General features: G+C 39.6%; 1 long non-coding RNA gene and 1 pseudogene across 1 annotated transcript; both read right to left on the bottom strand.

Annotated features, from left to right (window-relative positions):
• Positions 1-3838: 3838 nt before the first annotated feature.
• Positions 3839-5485, bottom strand: LOC132129262 (uncharacterized). The gene is made up of 2 exons (XR_009428468.1): positions 5407-5485; positions 3839-5173 (listed from the first exon to the last, which is right to left on the bottom strand). It is a non-coding gene; the product is annotated as an uncharacterized LOC132129262 (long non-coding RNA).
• Positions 5486-5787: 302 nt separating this feature from the next.
• On the bottom strand, positions 5788-10726 carry LOC132129010 (chemokine-like protein TAFA-4; annotated as a pseudogene).
• Between the last annotated feature and the right edge of the window lie 1337 nt (positions 10727-12063).

The following is a 12063-nucleotide window of genomic DNA, read 5'->3' as shown; positions in this document are numbered from 1 at the left end:
CGAGTTAGCGCACCAGGTTATGCTTTGGGCACAGGATAAGTTCCTGTCCCTCAGGGCGATTTACATTCCTGGGCATATGAATGTGGGAGCAGACTTGCTGTCCAGACAAGCTGTGAAACACGGGAAATGGAAACTCCACCCCTAAGTAGTCAAATCTGGGAAAGATTTCAAGTAGCAGAAGTGGACCTCTGTGCTTCACAGGAGATGGCACAATGTCCCCTCTACATCTCTCTGACTCATCCAGCTCCCCTGGGTCTGGACGCTAAGGCCCATGCGTGGCCCAGACTGCGTCTTTACGCCTTTACTCCGATTGCTCTGCTCCCGGGAGTCCTGGCCAAGGTCCGTCGACAGGGGTCTCGCCTCTTACTGATAGCGCCCCGTTGGCCGACCGGAGTTTGGTTCTCAGATCTAATATCCCTCCTCGATGGCTCGCCATGGGCGATTCCAGTCAGGAGAGATCTTCTCTCAGGCACTGGGGACTGTACTTCATTCCTCGCCTGAGCTCTGGAACTTTCACGTCTGGCCCCTGAGGGGGACCAACTAGTGATGCTGGCCTTCCAGCCACAGTAATAGAGACCATTCTAAGTGCTAGGACTCCCTCCACTAGAAGAACTTATGCCCTCATATGGAGTGTTTTTGAGGGCTGGTGCATGACACAACATGCAGACCCAGCTCACTGCCAAATTGTTTCAGTACTGGAGTTCCTGCAAGAGAAATTGTCCTCAGGCACATGCCCTAGTACTCTCAGAACTTACATGGCCGCTAGTTTGGCTTGCAATGTTTTGATTGACTGGGTTTCTGTGGGGAAGCACCCTCTGGTCGCCCGCTTCATTCATGGGGCTCAGAGGTTGAGGCACCCACTAGAGCTACGGCCCCTTCAGGGGATTTAGCCGTAGTGCTCGAGGGGCTGGCTGGCACCCCTTTCGAACCATTAGAATCAGCGCCTGCCAGGCTTCTGACTCAAAAGATGGTTTTTCTTATGGCCATTACCTCTCTAAGGAGAATTCGGGATTTACAGGCTTTGTCAGTCCTGCCATCCTGTTCCGATTTTGCCCCTAGGCGAGTCAAAGCTATTTTGCATTCTCACCCTAATTATCTTCCGAATATTCCTTACTGTATCCAGTACGTGCTCTTCAGACTTACATCCACCGCACTAGCCAGTGGCATAAGTCAGAGCTTTTCATATGCCATGGGGGCCGCAACCGGGGGGGGGGGGGGGGGGGTGGCTGCCTCCAGGCAAACAGTTTCACATTGGGTGAGGGATGCTCCTGCTCAAGTGTGTGATGCGGCAGGTTGGTCCTCTCCGCACACATTTGTCAGGTTCTATAGTTTGGATGTCCATCCTACTTATCTCCAAAGACTTCTGTCCTCTGCCATTTACAACACCGGAGCAGAAAAGACTTCACTTACTGTGTCCAGTATGTGCTCTTCAGATTTACTTCCACCGCACTAGCCAGTGGCGTAAGTCAGAGCAGCTTTTCATATGCCGTGGGGGCCGCAGTCAGGGGTGCGGCTGCCACCAGGCAAACAGTTTCACATTGGGTGAGGGTTGCTTTCGCCCTAGCCTACGAGGCGCGTGGTCAAACTTTGCCACTAGGAGTTAGTGCCCATTCAACCAGTTGGGTTGCATCTTCAATGGCTTGAGCAAGAGGTGCGCCCTTGCAGCAAGTGTGTGATGAGCCAGGTTGGTCCTTTCCGCACACATTTGTTAGATTCTATAGTTTGGATGCCGATGCTACTCCGGGCTCGCATGCCCTTGAGTCCACATCCCAGAGTCATGTCTGAGACCTCTTCGGTGTTTGTGCGCACACACTACACAACCTTGGGGGTCCAGACACTTACAGTGCGGCGGCGTTGGTATTCTCGTTCCCATTAGCGCTATTGAGCGCAGCATCGAGAGTAGCTTTTGATAGGGAACGTCTCGGGTTACTTGACTGTAACCCTGTTCCCTGAAAAAGCGGGAACGAGATGCTCCGCCTCAATTCCGCACTGTCGACGTGTCCGGACGTCTCTTCAGACAAAGGGGTAACCTGAGGATGTTTCCATTTCACGTCTATTTATAACCTGCAGGTGCACGTTATCAGTGACGTCACCTGCCGAGATTATTTAAGTCAATTTTGGTGTGTTTGACACACAATGCTTCACAACCGGTCGAACAACGAATGTTCTCATTAGCGCTATTGAGCACAGCATCTCGTTCCCGCTTTTTCAGGGAACAGGGTTACAGTCAAGTAACCCGAGACGTTTCACAATTTGAGTTGAATTACTGAAATAAATGAACTTTTCCTCAAAATTCTAATTTATTGAGAAGAACCTGTATATATAAACTACTATGCAAAAATCTTAAGCCATTCGTATTTTCACCCCCCCCCCCAAAAAAAAAAATGCTGTGAGGATGCTTTCAAAAATAATGTCATAAATAGATTTTATTTATCAATTAGCTTCTATTAACTAAATCAAATCAACATTTGCTGCTACCACCCTTTTTAAAACCCTTTGTTTTTTTTTGTACTATGTACACTTTCACATAATTTTTCAGCTTTGTAGGAAGGTTTCTTCAGGTGTCTTGGAGACGTTGCCACAGTTCTTCTGAATTTAGTTTGTTTCAGTTTTTTCTGATTCTTCATGAAATAATGCACTGAATGATGATGAGATCATATCTCTGTGTGGAGCACTGGCTGTTGTTAGACTCCTTGTGCATAAAAATCTCACCGGATTATTACAAAAGGAAAGTTTGTAAATTTAAACTGATATTTCCTACTGATACACTAAATATAATATGGCAAAATATATAAATAACTGGCTTAAAACATTTTTGTTGTTGTTGCTGGTGAAAATACTAATGGCCTAAGACTTCAGCACAATACTGTCTGTGTGTGTGTGTATACATAATGTTCTAACCAACTTTTAGCCATTCAGTGAAAGTGAATGCACTTAGATTGTATGGAAAAGAGCATCTTGGATCTCCTTTTGTGTTTGATGGTAGAAAGTAAGTCATACACGTTTGGCAGCACATGAGGAAGAATAAATAATGACATAAACTTAATTTATAGGAGAAATAATAGCAAACAGATGTGTTACTCTCCTTCCTTTCCTCTGTCCCACTGTATGATGTAACTAAAGATTTGGGCTATTATCTGACCAATGAACACACATTTTGGATATGTTTTTTCCCTCCACATCCATTCCTGTTAATTTTCTCCTCCAAAAAGAGGGATCCACCTGAGCCTGGTAATGGTAAATTGCCGGTCTAAAACAGTTCATAATTTGAAATTTTTTATTTCCCACAGAGCCAAATTCTCTGTATTGCTCTGCTCACTGCTGGATGTAATAAGTTTCTGGCATAGCGCTTTGGCATAAGTTCCTCATTTTGTTATTTTAAAGCATGTGAACAATGGCACATCAAGTTATTCAGCTGCACCCTTATTATTAACAATGCAATGCAAAGAGAAGAGTACTGTGAATGTAAAACTCAAGCACCCCACCATTAAGTTCATTATGGACGTCAACATTTAAATTCAAGCACATATACTTACATCCACTGTCCTCAGTTCTTCTAAAACACTACAGGAACACGCTGGCCATCCCCAAGGGATGGATGCCAGGCACAGCATGCATAAGTAATACCCTATTTTCTGAATCTCCACACAGAACAATTACTCTCTCCAGGAGAGTTCTGTGTCATTAAAATTGAAATGTGTTTATTTTGAAATGCATTCAAATTCATCTTCCCTCTTGCCACTTAAACTGTCAGGTATAATGTTATGGGTACTGCAGAGTGAAAAGGTGTAAAAATACCCACATTCTTCATGGGTAAATAACGATACAGAGAGGCACCTCAATAATGAATGTTTATTCATTAACACTTCAAAAAAATCCCAGAGTTTTACATTTGGAACCACCAAATTAATTCAGTGAATTGTCATGCGTTTTAATGAGCCCCATGATAAATCATTCAAAACAGTCAGCGGTGACTGGAACCTGCAGTGATCTCCAACATGTGTTTGCGTAACCAAACTAATAAATGATTTCACTGTTTTTACAGTCATAATTTGAAGCTGACTGAAACCCAGAAAAAAAGCCATAAAAATTCTAATAAACTCTAATATGATAATGACCTACAACTCAGGAGCACATGGGCTCCAGCATAGTCTGATTCTCCATCTGTCTTTTTCACACATCCAGATAAACACACACACTCTCTCACACTCCTCTGTTCTATTTCCATATCAAACAGGGCTTGTTTTGCTCCAAAATTCCATGTTTACTTGCCTCCACTTGCAGGTGGTGTGTCAGTCAGATGAAAATGAAGAGAAATGCAGTGTGTGTGTGTTTGTGTGTGTTGGTAAGGGCTTTATCTTAATATTTGTCTAAATCAGACATCCAGAAAAAGTTTTGCTGGTGCAAAAACAACATCAGAGTTAACTTGGTTACAATTTGGGGAACAACGGATTTTCGTGTTAGTGCAACATGGTTTCATCAAGATGGAGAGAGAGAAAAAAACATACCTGTGATTTCACAAAATATTTAAAGGCATATAAAATCAACAATTTCTCTCTCCTTGTGTCCTTCAACACCTGTATGACTTTTCTTTCTCCTGTGAAGCACAGATATTTTGGAAAATATACTACTGTCTATGCTCACCCAAAAATAAAACTGTATAAACAAAAAATAAAACTGTAAAAACAGTATCATTGTGAACTATTATTATAATTTATAATAAACATTTTCTATCTGAATATATGTTAAATGTAATTTGTTCCTGTGATGCAAAGCTGAATTTTCAGCATCATGACTCCAGTCTTCAGAGTCACATGATCCTTCAGAAATCCTTCTGATATGATGATTTGCTGCTCAAGAAACATTTATTATTATTTTCAATGTTAAAAATAGTTGCTGCTTAATATTTTTTATGGAAATAATGATATTTCTCAGGATTCTTGATGAAAAAAGTTAAAAATAACAGAATTTATTTGAACTAGAGATATTTAGGTTTCGTGAAGCCAGTGCCTTGCATCATTTAAACTCTTCTCACAGTCTTAGCTCACGGTTCACATGTTTCTGCTCGAGCATGCATTTTTGTTGACATTTGCAGGTCTGATTTTAAAATATGCTCGTGTGAAATTATGAGTTGTCATCACATGTCCACAGAAGCGTTGCTTTACCGCGTGGGCTAAGCAGGGAAGAAGAGCCAAGATGTATTTTAGATGATATTCCATATGACAGGCACAGTTAGCAGTGAATAAATAGAAGAAAACAGATTTACAGTCCAAACAAGCATCACTTCTGGGACATTCAACCCAAAACATCTGGCGATGAAGCTCTGACATATGTGTGGTCTCTGTCAGACTGCTAACTATATTTCTAAGAGTGGACTCTCTCCATAGGCCAGGCCTTACAGCTCACCTTGGTAGTTTTGATTTTGTTCCCAGAGCTGCAGGACCAGCCGGTGAGGTCAGGCAACGCTTTACACTCTTCACCATTTCAATAGTTCACGCTTACATATAATTAGCTGAGGTATGCGTATTTGGCGTGCTGTCCGGGGAAGGGCTCCGAGCTCGGGAATGGCCCGAACCTAGAGTACCCCCCCCCCTTCCCCGTCTATTTATAAAGTGAACTTGAAGTGAGGAGATGGGGTGGAGGAGGGATGCTGATAAACCGTCAATGGATAGAGGTAAGTCAGCGATATTTATACTATGGGATTGATTACTTGATTATGGTCCACCTGTGTTGATTAGGCTAAGTATCTGACGCGCTCCTCCCGAATCTTATTAATAAAATTACATTTAAACACGGCTCCATTTGACACCACCACTTCATCCGCACGATAGACGCTGAAAGGTAATGAAAAGAAAACCAAGTGAAAGACAGGAGCAAACATACAGTACCAACAAGAAATTATATATATAATTTTCTTAATTTTTTTGTTAATGAAAAAACATGCTCATTTTTTGGACACTTTGATAAACAGAATAAAAGTATTAATTTCTTTAAAAAAGTTAAATATATATATTTTTTTATTATTTTATTCAGCAAAGACAAATTAAACTGATCAAAAATAAGAGCAACAATGACTGACCTTGTTGTCCTGTTTAATATCGCTAATTTCAAAGTGAATAAATAAAAACAAGGATACAAATTACTAATTTAGTTTAAATTATTTACTTATGTGAGAAGAAAGAGAAAGCAGAGTTAAACTAGCATGCATTTTTCCAGAGACAACAGCCCAGAGTTTAGAGTTAGAGTTTATATAAAACAACATTTTGCATATGTTTTCCTCAACAGACCGATCGGAATCTAGTATTCCAGGGATCAGCATAAAAAGATGTATAAAATCACAAATAACTAAATTAGACTGAAAACACACTGTGAAATATTAAGTTCTGTTCAATTTTCTCAAGTTTCCACCTGCTCAGAGGCATAGAAAAAATGACCACGATATCACACCCACATAAACTCACTGCCCACCTCTCAGATGCACATAAACCCACACTTAAACCCACACAGAAAGAAGAACATGCATGCTAGAACTACACAAAAAGACACTAGATATGTCTGATTATTGCTCCATGCCTACAAAACCCACATGACAGACCAGCATATGTTGGATTTTGGACAAAGACACAGCATGGGTCCCTTAACCTGCCAGACATGCGCTGGCCAACCGGCTTCATCAGAAAGACAGGGCTGGTCTGAAAATTCATGCTAGTCTTTTGAGCAGGATATTCAAGGACAGATCCAAACAAAGTCAGCAGCGTCTTTTGTAAAATGGTAATATCCTGCTTAACACAATACATGTGCACCCCAGGCACCAGGATATAGTAATGCTATTGAAGATATGAGAAAATGTATGAACGTGAATGTGGTATTACATCTGGATTTTTCTTTCAAAACTTGTTTCTTGAAATTTTTTTCAAAGAATGAATTATGAAGACTTTGAATCAAAATCTGCATTATCATTTAGACTAGAGAAGATTTTCCTCAATCTAAATCCAAATACTAGAGAATCATCACTGAATTAGTCTGTGTGCAAGAAATGCATTATATAGGGTATATTATTGAGGAATATTATTCATTTCAATTCATATCAGTCAAATTTTATTCATAAAAAATACCATTTCAGTCATCTGTCAACTTTGGACATTTACAGATATATTGATATCCAATTGTAAAAACTCATCATCTAAAAGCTAGTAATAACAACAGTAATAATTTAACAGCATTGTCAAAGGTAATTTTTTTACATTGCTTTTTTCATACTTTATAATGTTGTGATGCCTAAATTTATTTGTAGCATTTAAAATGACAGAGTTAAAAAAAAAGTTTTATTAATAAAATACTAGGCCTATAGAACTTGAATACTGACTATGTATTGGTTAATTAATTATTAGTTTATTGTATCCACCAGAATTTTAATATTGGTGCATCCCTAAAAAAAATCCCTTCCTGCAGAAAATTTCTTGCTCCAGCAAGAAACATACAGCACGGCAGTAAATACCCAAAAATATCTGTTGATTGAAAAGTCAGCAAACTGGCAGAGCAGGATTAGATTCACACCTCGAAGCCTGGGCCAAATTTAAGTAGAGTGACAGTTTAAGAAAGCCACTGTTTTATTTTGCTGGAGTTTTAAATCAAATGGAAGTCCAACCTGTTTCTGAAACTAAAATGGAGCCAACAGGAGTTTGCAAACCATCAAATACAGCCGGTTTATTAATATTAACTAAAACTAGAACTGACACTAAACATATAAAAAACACTTTGATTACTCAAAATTGAATGAAAAATATATTAAAAAACGGTATTAGACACATTTAAAGAAAAAGTAATAAAACAATAAAATGGCGCAACAAAATTATACTTAAATGCATTTTTTCCAATTGCAGTTTTGGCCAGTATGACAGGTATTATGGACTGCATTGACACCTCTCAGTGTAGAAGCAGCATTACACAAAAATAAAATGCTGTGTCCATGTAAAGTGGACATACCATCTACACATGAAGGTTGAGCATGGGTGGTCCCAGCAACCTGTCCAGGAAGACATGAGCACTTGACCGTCTGAGACCTCTCCTCTATTTTATTCTTATTACAGCAGCGATGAGCTGCCACCACTTCACAGGTACCCGGCTTAACTTCAGACCGACCTTAGATTGACAGAAAGACAGTTAGAGACATTTCATGCTGAATGTTTGTCATATTGTGTGTAGACACATCTTGAAATATATATATTGTGAAAACAGAGGCACAGGCAACATTATTTCTAGTATTCTGGCGTCCTCACATGGACATAAACAACACTACAATTAGCCTTTGCTGAGCTCTGATCCAGTGACTTCACAAAAAGCTAAATAAAATAAAAACATTCTTACCTAAATTATTATTTTTAGCTAGGGAAGTTTCTGAACTTTGGTTAATTTGCCACAGAGTGATGTGATATACAGTACAGACCAAAAGTTTGGACACACCTTCTCATTCAAAGAGTTTTCTATATTTTAATGACTATGAAAATTGTAGAGTCACACTGAAGGCATCAAGGGCTATTTGACCAAGAAGGAGAGTGATGGGGTGCTGCGCCAGATGACCTGGCATCCACAGTCACCGGACCTGAACCCAATCGAGATGGTTTAGGGGTGAGCTGGACCGCAGACAGAAGGCAAAAGGGCCAACAAGTGCTAAGCATCTCTCGGGGAACTCCTTCAAGACTGTTGGAAGACCATTTCAGGTGACTACCTCTTGGAGCTCATCAAGAGAAAGCCAAGAGTGTGCAAAGCAGTAATCAAAGCAAAAGGTGGCTACTTTGAAGAACCTAGAATATGACATATTTTCAGTTGTTTCACACTTTTTTGTTATGTATATAATTCCACATGTGTTAATTCATAGTTTTGATGCCTTCAGTGTGAATCTACAGTTTTCATACTCATGAAAATAAAGAAAACTCTATGAATGAGAAGGTGTGTCCAAACTTTTGGTCTGTACTGTATATATATATATATATATATATATTATTTGACTTTTTAAGTATGCAAATAAATATGTCAATCTACTGTGTACTGTCTAATCTACTGTCAATCTACCAAACACCTCATGATGAACGTTTGGATGAGGTATAAGTGGGTGGCAAATGGCTCTTTAGCTGTTATTAGCAGTGGTCTGACTGTGCTCCCAGTGGAGCCATATAACTGTGTGTCCAGTGTGTTTAATTAGACCTGAGGGGAAAGACGAAAAGATGTTGCACTAGCTTAGCTCACCGTTTTGGCCTCGAGAGCTTTGGTTGTTGCTGGACACTGACTGAGAGCACAGGAGCCACACACAGAAGCAGAAGAGCCCCTGGTTTCTGCTTAACATTATTCCTGTAGATAAGCTTCACACAGATTTCTCTTTTCCAATGTATTTTTGCATTTTCCTGTGATAAAAAAGCAGTGTATTTTGTATTGATCTTTATTTTAGTACTGTGCAAGCATCATATGTACTTACAAAAGCCTATTTCTATAGCATATATAATAATAACAATGTGCCCAAAGCTTACAACTTAAAAAAAAAGGAATATTAATAATATGACACATCATACATTCAGTACATCATATTAACCATAGTAATTGCTCTTCCTCAAACTGGTAGATCTTTAGAGGATACCTGAATTTAGAATGACACTTCACTTAATGTTCTGTCATTTGCGAACCATCAGACGCAAAATAATATCTGAGGTTCAGTAGCATCACCCTTGTTATCATTTTCATTATATGCAAGGCCTAGAAAGAAACAAAAGGTGCGAGGGGGGAAAATGCTGTTAGCGATTAGTGTCAGGATTACTGTGGAGTCCCCTGGGTCAATCCGTCATCCAGGAAAGATAATAACAAATATGTTGTCAGGATAACATTTTTAATGTTCAGGATGTTCTTACATTTTCAAAGCACAGCAGCAACTTCACAATCTGTATAAGCCTATGATCCACTGGCTTACCAGCTCATCATGACTATATATCACAAATGTGAAATGTAGCCTAAACAAAAACTATATATTAGACCAAAACATGATAATTAGAATGAAGCCGAGATGCATTTCTACTCAAGGTAGATACATCTTTCTTTCACTTTTTTTTAATTCATTTTTTCCATTTTAAATCCCCGTTGTTCACACTGAAGAGTAAAAATAATAGTAGTAGGCTTGCTATCTTTTCGATGAAGCTTTGTAAAATTATAGTAAAACCATTGCAGAGGTTGAGGGAGAAAGGCTACATAAGTCTTATTAACGAAGGCAAACCAATACTGGAAAAAAAGGTTTATCTGTTATTTAAATTATTAGTAGCTATACTCATTTACACACACTTCCTTAACTTCTGGACAGACGAAAATTGTTATAATTTAGACAACAAATTCGCTGACTCGTGTCAATCTTACCTTTTCAGAAGGGTGTTGTTGTCGAGGACTATTTTTCTACACTTTTTAAAAGTATATGAAGAAAAATGCAAAAGATGAAACAAGTTCCTTAATAAACGAACGCGACATTTGCGCCACTACACAGGTAACTTGTAAACTGTCGAGAACATAAAAAAACGCAGTCACGCCGCGTTTACGTTATTCATAATTTTCATGTACACATGCAGTATTTGAGGATAATTTTGTAAACGAATGGAAAATACAAATGTTTCGACCTGCTCCTTTTAAAAATATAAGTTTCGAGTTGCCCTACCTGTATTTCTTCAGGAAAACGAGTGTCCCTCCTCTTCATGCATTCGTTCAAAACTGGTTCAGCAAAGTCCTCAGGAAGAGGATTCGTGCATATGCGTCCGAATCAAACTTGATCAAGAGACCATCTGTTCACTTTAAGATCTTCTCTATTACTACTCTAAAGGCGATTACTTGAGTTATTTACGCGGTAGACAGGGATATTTCTTTGATAGCGCGAGCTCATTACAGTTTCAGGAAGAAACTAATGTTTACTCTATACCGCCATACTAACATTTCCTCAGTATTTAATAACAACACCAATACATTTGATTTAAATTAAGTCCAATTAAATTTACATTTTAAATATTCATACAATTTCTAATATGGTTTTTTTAATAATCATAAATAATAAATAATTCAAATTACTTTGTTTATTTTGGCATACATACATTTGTAGACAGCTGAATTTTTTAAGTGCTTAATTTTGGCTTTTGCTAAATTTGAAATTTTGTAAATTCAACTTGCCAGGACAACCAAAAACAAAAAAAAATTGTACACACTTAATCAAGAAAAAAAGAGAGTCGGCTTATTGAAGTTTTTAATTGTGTCAGTCAGCAACATCAGCATCTATCATGCCTGTGTCTTCATAATCAAACCGGCCATCATCTCTCAACATCTCCAGTGACCTTCACTGATCCCAATGTATTACGGTGAACCTCAAAGACCGCAATGCCATCCGAGTATCCCTCCCCACTGGACCCATTGTAATGCAGTGACTCTTGCTGGACACAATATCTTTGTAGTGACCCTCACCAACCCCAGTGTTTTGCTGTGACCCTCACCAGCCATATTCTCTTGCAGTGAACCTCACTAGCTCCGCTGTTTTGCAGAGAGCCTTACATGGCCCAAATGTCTTGTGGTGACCCTCACCAACCTCAGTGTTTTGCAACGACCCTCACCAGCCCGAGTGTTTTGCAGTAACCCTCACCGGCCCCAGTGTTTTACGGTGACCCTTACTTGGCCCCAATGTCTTGCAATGATCCTCTCCAGTCCCAGTGTTTTGGAGTGACCCTCACTGGCCCCAATGTTTTACCGTGACCCTCACTTGGCCCCAATGTTTTACGGTGATCTTCGCCATCCCCAGTGTTTTACCGTGACCGTCACTTGGCCTGATTGCCTTCCGGTTGACCCTTATCAGTGTCTTCTAGTGACCCTCACCAGCCCTTTTATCTTGCAGTGACCCTCATCAGCCCTAGTGTTTTGTGATAACTCTCATTTGGCCCCAGTGTCTTCCGGTGATCCTCACCGACCCCAATGTCTTCCGGTGACCCTCACTGACTCCACTGTCTTCCTATGACCCTCACCTATCCCAGTGTCTTCCGGTGATCCTCTCCGACC

The sequence above is a fragment of the Carassius carassius genome, chromosome 46 (genome assembly GCF_963082965.1).
Source record: "Carassius carassius chromosome 46, fCarCar2.1, whole genome shotgun sequence".
NCBI lineage: Eukaryota > Metazoa > Chordata > Actinopteri > Cypriniformes > Cyprinidae > Carassius > Carassius carassius.
The sequence above is the reverse complement of the archived record's forward strand: the minus strand, read 5'-3'. Positions and strand labels throughout refer to the sequence as shown.